An 11,364-nucleotide genomic window follows, 5' to 3' on the forward strand; every position below is an offset into this window, starting at 1 on the left:
CCAACACTAGCTTCAGTTCAAGTTACTGAAGAGCAGAATAACTTCAGTTAAAAATTCCTTGAACACTCAAATTAAATACTGTATTTTTTTAAAAAAAGTGCAGATAAAGGTACTTAAATTCTCTTATACGTCCAGTTGAATATAACCAAGTTCTTTGCTGGCCAAGCTGAAGTTTTAAAGCAGGAATTATTTCACATGCACCAGTTTAAATATGCAAGGACAGGAAATCAAAGAATGTGGCTACCCCACACCTCTAATTACTAGCAAATAACAAAATTCAGCCAACACTAGCTTCAGTTCAAGTTACTGAAGAGCAGAATAACTTCAGTTAAAATTCCTTCAACACTCAAATTAAATACTGTATTTAAAAAAAAAAGTGCAGATAAAGGTACTTAAATTCTCTTATACGTCCAGTTGAATATAACCAAGTTCTTTGCTGGCCAAGCTGAAGTTTTAAAGCAGAAATTATTTCACATGCACCAGTTTAAATATGCAAGGACAGGAAATCAAAGAATGTGGCTACCCCCACACCTGTAATTACTAGCAAATAACAAAATTCAGCCAACACTAGCTTCAGTTCAAGTTACTGAAGAGCAGAATAACTTCAGTTAAAAATTCCTTCAACACTCAAATTAAATACTGTATTTTTAAAAAAAAAAAGTGCAGATAAAGGTACTTAAATTCTCTTATACATCCAGTTGAATAGAACCAAGTTCTTTGCTGGCCAAGCTGAAGTTTTAAAGCAGGAATTATTTCACATGCACCAGTTTAAATATGCAAGGACAGGAAATCAAAGAATGTGGCTACCCCCACACCTCTAATTACTAGCAAATAACAAAATTCAGCCAACACTAGCTTCAGTTCAAGTTACTGAAGAGCAGAATAACTTCAGTTAAAAATTCCTTCAACACTCAAATTAAATACTGTATTTTTTTTAAAAAAAAAAGTGCAGATAAAGGTACTTAAATTCTCTTATACGTCCAGTTGAATATAACCAAGTTCTTAGCTGGCCAAGCTGAAGTTTTAAAGTAAAACTATTCCACAGTTCTCCACAGCAGAACGTTTAGTGTCCCTCCTAAAGCTAAATAACTACAAAACCTTCTGTATTATAGTGTTGTACATTCCCCCAGGTAACAATATTCCAATACTAGAAGAAATTCTCGCCTGATCATGCAAAAATATCCAAAATGAAACAATCATTCTAGGGGACATTAACATTAGTTGGTTAGATATCGTTAACAATAACCCCCAAACTAACATCAACTTATTTAGGTACACCCTGCTAATCACTGATATTACCAGGCCCAATAGCAAAAAGAACCAAGGCTCAATCTTACATTGGATCCTAGTATCTGACCCCAAAAAGATCTCCTTCTCTGGAACTTTATCAAATAGCATTAGTGACCACTTACCAGCCTTCGCTATACGTAAAACTACCTCAGCTACAAATAACCACCAACTAAAACAAACCAGAGACCTATCCCACTTCTCACCAGAAACCCTAAATGAAATTTTACAACATACCAACTGGGCACCATTAAGAACCACCCCCCTCGATGAGGCAGTAGAATCCTTCAATTCAACATTTCTCAAAATCCTAGACAGGGTAGCCCCTCCCCAACTAAAAAGAAGCAAGTCTAATCATGCCATGTGGCTTACCAAATCCACCAAGCAAATCATGTCTACTAGAGACAAGACTTGGAAAGCCTGGCAAAAGCATAATAACCCATCTGACCTTGCACTATATAAACAACTATGTAATCAGGCCAAAAAACAAGGCACTAAAAACAAAAAAGAATACCTCCATAGACTTCAAAACCAGCACAGACTAAACCCTCAGAAATTCTGGGGAGCAATCAGTTCCCTAATTCACCCCGGCTCTAACACCAATCCTTGCCCACACCCTGATAAAACACCCCCCGATATAGCCTGTCTAACTCATACTTCATTGAAACCATAGCTAAGTTGACCACCACCTTTCCTCCTACAAACACTAACTCACCAAACCAACTACCCACTAATTTAGGTCCCTCCTCTCTACCTAATTTTTCTTTCTCTCCTGTTCCCACATGCACCATAATGAAACTCCTTCTAAAACTAAAACCTTGCACCAATGCTCCTGATAACCTACCCTCTGAATTCCTAAAAATATCCGCAAGCTCCATTGCCTACCCCATTAGTATACTTATTAATAGGTCCATTCAAGAATCCTATGTCCCAAATATCTGGAAGAAAGCATACATTCTTCCTCTCCATAAAAGCGGCAAAAATTCAGATATCTCCAACTTCCAGTCCATCGCTATCCTCTCTCCCATTTCTAAAATATTAGAAAAATGTGTGCGTACTCAACTCCTTAACCACTTAGTTAATCGCCAGCTTCTCTCCCCAACCCAACATGGCTTTAGGCCAGGCCATAGCACAAACACAGCTCTCATTTCCTTTTTGGATACTGTAAATTGAGCACATGATACCAATCAAATCGTCTCCACTCTTTTTCTTGACTTTTCAAAAGCCTTCAATACCATATCTTACTCCCTTCTGCTCTCTAAACTCAACAACATAGGTGTCTCCCCTCCAACCCTAAACTGGTTCTCAAACTATCACTCTGACAGATATCAGTCAACAAAGTGGCAACAATCCTGTTCTCCCTTCTTCAACATCACTACAGCTGTACCCCAAGGTTCCATACTAGGCCCCCTGTTGTTCAATATATTTATAAATGACTTCCATAGCTCCCTCACTCATAGCACCATGATCCAATATGCAGATGACTCTACAATCATCTGCACTGCTAAAACCCCTTCTGAGCTACAACTACTAACCCAACAAGCCTTTACATCCACAGAAAACTGGATGTCAAACAACCACCTTGCTCTCAACCCAAACAAGACAAAACTGATTTTATTACTCCCAAAAAAACAACCCTCCTAAATAGGACTGAATTCTCTATCTGCTCCCTGAATAATACCACCATCGAAACTGTCTCTAACACCAAACTGTTAGGAGTCATCATTGACGAAAACCTTAGATTTGACCTCCACATTCTCAACAATATCAAAACAACACATCAGAAACTAGGCACCCTCTACAGGCACAACTATTACCTTAACCATAGTGCAAAAAAAGGCACTAGCCTCAGTCTTTCTACTCCCATCCTTGCTATATGGTGCCCCTATCCTTACAGATATCCACTCATCCCTCAAAACCAGGCTAGATACATGTTACAATAAGGTTGCCAGATTCACAACAAATGATAGATCCTCAACACACCACTGCTCCTCTTTACAGCAATGAAACTGGCTAGAACTACCAGTCTATCTCAACTTCCTACACTTAACTACTGTACATAAATTAATATACAAACTCACATCATGCCCCTCTCTCTCCTCACTGCTGACCTTGTACTAACCAAATAGTCCCCTTAGATCAGAAAATAAAACCCTTGTGGAACACCAATAGAGACAGGTAGTTGGGGAGATATGTCATACTGCCATAAAATGGATTGCTGGCGGCCAGTCAGGTAGCTCTGAAACCAGTTGGTGACTGATTGAGAAAAGGATAGGTTATTGAGAACAGAGATGACTTGTTTGCATGGGACCATGTCAAATGCCTTAGATAGGTCTAGGAAAGTTGCAGAGGAGAGATAGCCATTGTTTTTATGCTGAAGGATAGTGTTAGTAAAAGAGAGCAAGGCAGTGGTAGTACTATGGTTTGGCCGGAAATCATGTTGACTGTTAGAAAGGAGGTTATTAGTAAGTAGGTAGTCTAGGACTTGAGAGTGAATGCATCTCTCTAGTATTTTGGAGAGTGGAGAGAGAATTGTTATGGACCAGTAATTGGTGAGTTCTGTGGAGGGGCTGCCTTTGTGGAGGGGAATGATGTGTGATATTTTCCATAGTGAAGGGACGTAGCATTCTGATAGAGATCAGTTAATCGAGATTGAGACTGGGTAGGCTAGGGCGTCAGCTGCAATTTGTAGGTATTCACTTGGGAGGTTGTCATCTGCTAGTTTAGTGGGTTTAAGTTTAGTTAAAAGTTTTTTTATGTTGGAGGTAGGAATAAGAGAAAAAGAGAAGGCAGTGGGGAGATTACTAGGTGAAGGGGTGGAGGGGAGGGGGGTTGTGTTGTCTAGCTAGTGATAGTACGGTTTGTGTGAAGTGTATATTGAATGAGGTAGCAATATTTTCTGAGGAGTGGAGAATGGTAGGTCAGCAGAAGTGCTGATCCTGACAAAACTGTGGCAGAAAGGAAAAGTATTACAAACTACAGACAATAGACTGTTTGTGGAAAATGACTACTCACTGTTCACCAGGCAGAAGAGAAGCAAATTTATCCCACCAACTGGAGAATGTTGAGAGGCGGGTGTGAGATTTAAATTATTGTATCCAGCTGTCTTTAGAATATCTTTTCTGGGAAGATCAAAGTATTTTTTTATGTAGGACAAGCTAAGGAGGAAATACAAAAGTTTTTATACCAAAAAGTGAGCTATCAAACAGAAGGAGGCTGTGCTTCTCGTTTCCAACTTTGCCATTGAAACCTTTTCAAAATTTCCAAAGGAAAGTGCTGGAGAGTCAGAAAAAAGCACTGGAGTTGACTAAAATAATTGGGGGCACTTTGGACTTGCAACAGGGTCTAGGGTTGGGAGATGAACAGGAAGATGACCAGCAACATTGATATTAGTGAATAAATATGAGATTATAAAGCATTAGTCACAGTTTGAAATATGAAATTACAAGAAAAAGTGAAGGACTGTACTTTTGTTGACTTCTGAGAGACAGAAAAGCATATACCCCTTTGTGTCATTAATGTTTGGAAGGACAATAAATTTGAAAAAAGCAACTGTCACTAAAACAATGTTTGCTCTCAACAGTATCTGTATAAAACATTTCATGATATAAATTGCATGTTATACTGTCAAGCACTTTCAGTTATTGTTTGTGATAAAGATAGTAAGGTAAACAAGTACATTTCTTTTTTAGCTTTAAGAAATGTAGTCATAACAACGTAAAAAGTGAAGAAAGGCTGGACCAAAACATGCTTAAGTTAATATGTTGTAATCTTGGATTGCTGAGGTGAGGAATTGGCTGTAAAAGTGCACAGATTATAGTACATGATGATATGTTTTCTCTTACTTTTGCATAGCTGAATGCCTAGAGTAAAACCACTGGGTAATCTAATACATATATATATATATATATATATATATATATATATATATATATATATATATATATATATATATATATATATATGTTTTATATATATATATATATATATGGGTTCCTATGAGTTCACCGACAGTTCAAAACATCGACACTCACATCTTCGACACCAAATCATCGACTGTTCATAACATCGATATTTCAGGTAAGCGATCTTCCCCCTTGCAGGACCCATGGTAGTACTTGTTTCTCTGTTACGAAGTTAAGGACAACGCTGTCAGGGTAAATTGTAAAGAGTCACGTAAACCTTACGCATTGTAACAGAGAAACAAGTGCTACCATGGGTCCTGCAAGGGGAAGATCGCTACCTGAAATGTCGATGTTATGAACAGTCGATGATTTGGTGTCAAGATGAGTGTCGATGTTTTGAACTGTCGGTGAACTCATAGGAACTATATATATATATGGTTCTACCTGACGTGGCAGAACATCGACAATGCAGAAGACCGACACGACGGATGACAACACCAACGCCGGTTAGGGTTAGGGTGGGTTAAGTGAGTTAGGGTTAGGGGTGGGTTAAGTGAGACCTTAGGGTTAGGTAAGGTTTAGTGTGGGCTTGTAAGGATTTTGGTGTGCTTGTGTTGTGTGTGTGGTTTGTGGAATGGGGATGTGTTTTGTTTTTAATTGTTATTGTGGTGTGCAGTGTATGGGGTTTCGTGGTTTGTGTACCGCCGGTTATGTGTGGTTTCGTGTTTATGGACTAATATGTGGTGTCGGTGATGTGGTTGTCGGTGTTGTGTGGTTTCGACTATGTCAGGTAGAACATATATATATATATATATATATATATATATATTTTTATGTAAGCAAGTAAATGAGAGAATACTGAATGTAATAAAATGTTTTCCTTTAGCAAATAAATGTTCTGTGTGAGTTGAGAAGTCTGGAGCTGAGGGCAACTGTACATTTTGTTCTTATGTTTCCATGGAGATAAGCTAACTACAAGGGCAGGCAATAAAAACCCAGAGCATTTTTAAGGCTAAAAGTTAATGTTTTCTAAAAGCATAGAAGCTGTTTTGCACATCTGGGAGGAGAATAAAGATAAGTCAAGAACAGACAGCAATTAGTGTAAATAGGAACACAGGGTGTAATATGCACCTGAGCATGGATAACCTTTATGTTAAGTTAGGTAAAGTGTGTGGGTGAAGTTGTCATTTTGGAGCAATTATTCCTATCAGGAGCATTAAACTTCATTACTCGAAGATGTACATAGTTTTTGTGTTTAAGTTATTAGGTTATGGGGTATTCTGCATTTTTTTAGGGGTTTCATTAAAAAGTATTGTAAAATGTGACATAGGTTCAAATGAAGATAACAAGAAACAACTGCATAAAAGAGCAACCTGTCAAACTTTAGTCGGTGCATGTAACACACAAGATGGAAATAGATATTTAAAAAAAGCTGTCATATGTAACATGTGGGAAATACTATACATGTTATTTTGGACCATGAATGGCCTCACAGGTATAGACAAAAAAGGTAAGAATATTGAATTATATTCAGAAATGCAGAGTGGAAATAGCATCACTACAGGAGGCATATTTGGAAAGAAATGAGCTTCTGAATTTGATGAAGAAAGCATTTCAAGAGTGATACTCAGAAGAGTATCATGGGCAAAGGGAAAGGAGAATACTTATACTAATTGTTAGTAGAGCTCTGATTGTGATAGCAGAGGAAAAATAAGATAATAATGGTACTAAGGGGCTAATGGCAAGGAAGGGGAATTATGGTTGCATGTATTTATATTCCACCTAAAACTGTTATTATGAGTTTGAGAAAATTTGGGGATAATCAGCTTTCAGCAGGGAATATCACTTATAGGTAGGGTCTGTAACTTGATTTGCAACAGTAAGGATGTATCTCTGGTACATAAAAGGGATAATATAAAAAAGAGGGTAGATTTCCGAAGAAATTTATGAAAATAATTGGTTCAGAAAGAGGCGTGGCATGGTGGTGCAGCAGATAGCACTGTTGCCTCACAGCAAGAGCCCCCCCAGTTCAATTCTTGGCTGTGTGCCTTCTGTGCGGAGTCTGCATATCCACCCTGCACTCACATGGGTTTCCTCCAGATGCTCCAGTTTCCTCCCACATTCAAAATGCATTTATTTATTTACTTACTTTTTTACTGACATTTGATTACCAGGAAAGTCTGGCTGGGTAGAATCCCATTTTCAGCAGAGGCCTGGGGAGAAAAGAACCAAATTATTATGAAACATTTTAAGAACATTTAGAATTTTCAGAATTAAAACCAAAATGTCTGCAGTTTAAATAGTAACAAATTAGATATAACATAAAAACACTGGTTAAGAATTAATATAAGGTATATGATATAATATCTCTCAACATCTCTCTCTGTCCCCGTAGGTGAATTGGACACTCTAAATTATTTGTGTAGGTGTGTCTAGTGTGGAAGAACAACCTAGGCAGGGCTAGCCATTCGGCAGTGTAAACCTTGGCTCTAGATGATAGTCATTGTTGAAGTGATACCCCAACCCTATGTGCAAAAATGGGAAAAAGGAACTCTGACAGAATTTACTTCACAAGAACACGTGTATTTGTTGAAAGCTTTGACACACATTCACATGACACATCAATTCAGATCATGTATCAATAACACCGAAGATAGAAATGCAAGGTAAAGAATAAAAATGAGACACTGGTGCTTATCTACTTATCAATTAAAAAAGGAATTTAAGGAATGGGTAGTGGAAATTAATAAAGATTTAATAGGGAAAACATAATTTTCTACAGAAAATAAAAGTGGAGTTTAAAAATAAGGTAGAAATAAAAGAAAAAAGTTATAATTTAAAAGTAATTATTTAAAGAGGCTGACAAATGTTAAAGTACTGCAGAATAAGGGGAATCTCACAGAACAAGAAGAGGCAAAACTGCAGAGTGCTAAAGAGGAAATAATGAAGCATCTGGACAATATGCCTGAGTTTAGATAACTCCAGAGCACAAAATCTTTTATCATAATGACTTAGGCAACAGAAAATAGAAAGGGTTGTTATCAAACATAGGCAGCCTATAACAAGAAAAATAACCAGAGGTCCTGAAGAGGTATTAGAGATATTTTGGAAATTTTAGGAAAATTTGTGTAAAGCAGAGAAGTGTGGAAATCAAGAAAGAACACAAATGGAAATATTTATGGAAGATTAAGTATGCGAAGGTTAGAGGTAGATGAGGCTCAACAATTAACACTTAAGAAGAGATGAGATAAAAATGCACAATGTACAATCAATCTGTAAGAAAGTCTCTGGGAATAGATGGTATTCCTGTTGAAGTTTGGAAGCTGGGAGGGACGGAAGTTATAAAGAGCTGGAAGATTTTGTTTAACAGTATTTTAGAAGGAGAGGAAGCACCAACATTGTAGAAGACAGTTGTGGTACGTGTAATACATTAAGATGGTAAAGACCCATCATACCCAGCTTTGTATAGGCCTATTTCAAATTTAAACTTTGATTATAGTGTTTATGTCTATAATAGCTAAAAGAATTGCAAGGGTATTGTCAAAATTGATAGCTGTGGATGAGTGTGGTTTTGTGGAGGGGAGGCAAACATTTGACAACCTGATGATCCAGAGGGAACAGAGTAAGAAAATACTGCCATTATTGGAGGATGTTAATGCAGAGAAGCATTCAGGATGATGGAAGCATTTGCATTATCTAATACAATAATATTATTAATTTGGAGGATATATGAGGGATCAGAGGCAAAACTTAAAGTAGGAGGGTTCACTCTGATAACTTATGTCTGAATAGAAGAACCAGGCAGGGGTGCCCTCTTTCCTCTTTGCTATTTGCTTTATATTTAGAACCATTGGAAAAGAAAATAAGGGACTCTGAAATTCAAGGATATAATTGTTCCAAGATGGCTGCACATTGAGTAGCAGCTTAATTCTAGCATTCACAGTGTGAAAACAGAAACTTAGCAGAGAAAGCCAGTGGACCTGGATTTCTGGGTAAATTTCCATAACTGGCTAGGAAGTGCACTGCCTGGATGCCAGGAAAAAAAGAAATATAGAGGAACTGAAGGAAAATCAGCTACAAAAGCTGACAAAAAAACTGACTTGGGAAAAGTACTTTAGCTGTTCAGCAAAAAAGCAGACATGACTTCCAGTAACCTAGAGGAAGGTATAAGGCAAATGCACACAGACCTGATTAAAATAAAAGAAACACTGATGGAGTATATCAACTCAAACAATAAAAGGCTGGAAAATGGAAGACACTTTAACCAGATATTCAGATAAGGTGATAAAACTGAAAACTCAGAGTTTAAAATGAAGAAAAGGCCGGTTGAATATGAGACTGCACAAGAAGAGATGTTTCAAAAAATAATAGAATTAGAAGACAGAGTACATAGGGGAAACCTGAGATTTTTTGCTGTACCCGAGAAGCTGGAAGGAACAGACTGTATTAATTTTATGAAAGCATAAATGAGGAACTCGACTGGTAGTCCACAAAAAGAATTGCTAATTGAAATGGTACACTGCATGTACTCTCCAAACCTGGCTGTGAGAAAACAACTTAGACCTTTAGTAGTAAAGATGCAATCTTACCAGAAGAAGGAATTGATTCTGACAAAACTGACAGAAAGACAAAATACTAAAGTAAGAGACATCAGAGTGTTTGTTGAGAATGACTACTCATTGTACAGCAGGCAGAAGATAAGTAAATGTATTCCATTATTCAAGGAATGTTGAAAAGCAGGCATGAGATTCAAACTGCTGTCCCCAGCTCTCCTCAGAATATTTCCCCTGGAGGAACACAATCATTTTTTGAATGAAGTACATGCTAAGGAAGAAATACAAAAGTTTGTCCAACAAAAAGTGAGCTGTGACACAGAAGGAGATTCTGCTTCTTTATCTTCTGGTAATAAAGAAAACAGAGAGATTGTGCCAGTGAAACCTTTTTCAATGTTTCAATGGAAAATGTTTGAGAGAGGGAAAAAGGCACAAGAGTTGACTAGAAGAATTGACAGCATGTTGGAAATGAAGCAGAGACAGGGTTTTGGAGAAGGACATAAAACATGTATAGAACAAGAAAATCTTGAAATATTGGACTTTCCTGGACTTTGTTAAACTTGTAGGGAACTCTAAAGCATATGCCCTACTTCATCTCATTAATATTTGGAAAAATACTCAGTAGAAGGAAAGATGAGGGAGAATGTTAACTATAAGTAAAACAAATTTTATTCTTAATAGTACTACTTAAATACTGCAAGATTTTCTTTACATATTATAAAGTAACATTTTTCAGTTATTTTTGAGTGTAATGGGGTACTAATGTAAATAGATGTTCCTGCTTTTTTGTTTCTTTCTCTCTTCTTTCTTTTTCCTTGTTCAGTTTTAAGAAATGTAGGTACCACAATGTAAAAAAAAAAAATATATATATATATATATATATATATATATATATATATATATATATATATAGTTAAAGAGCATGACAAAAGAAAAAATAGAAATAGTGTGCTTTTTCTTATTCTTGCATAGGAGAATGGCTGGGTTAAGGCCATTAGCTTGATCTAGTAGCATGTTGTAAGAGAAAGCAAGTAAATGAAAAAGAATATTGAATGTTATAACTTTCTAGTAAACAGTTTTGTGTCTGGTTCTCATGTCTCCAGCAGACAATATGATAAAGAGAAATGACTTGGAGAAAATGTTTTCTGAAAGCATTCAAGTGTTTCCCAGCTGAGAAAACTATAAAGATAAGACAAAACCAGACAGCACTTAAAAACACAGGCTATAGCATGCATCTTAGCATGGATAACCTTTCTTTTAGGTTAGTTCAAGTCTGTACATGTGGATGTCAGTTTGGAACATTTGTTCCTACTAGGAGGATAAGACCTCAATATTTGAAGCTGTACATAGTTTTGTGTGTTAAGTTAATAGGTGTTGGTTGGTTATTGTGGGTGTGCATTTTTGTTTGAGGATTTCTGTAAGATGTGACATAGGCTCAAATGGAGATGACAAGAAACAACTGTATAAAATATTAACCATTCGAACAGTACATACAAGTAACACAAAAGGTGAAACTAGACATTTAACAAAAAAGCTGTTATACATAAAATGTGGGAATAATAATCTCTCAAGAATATGATGCTTTCTGTAATGTTTTGAAACAATAATGGTCTCACAGA

The sequence above is a fragment of the Protopterus annectens genome, chromosome 4.part0 (genome assembly GCF_019279795.1).
Source record: "Protopterus annectens isolate FY-2018-M chromosome 4.part0, PAN1.0, whole genome shotgun sequence".
NCBI classification, from domain to species: domain Eukaryota; kingdom Metazoa; phylum Chordata; order Ceratodontiformes; family Protopteridae; genus Protopterus; species Protopterus annectens.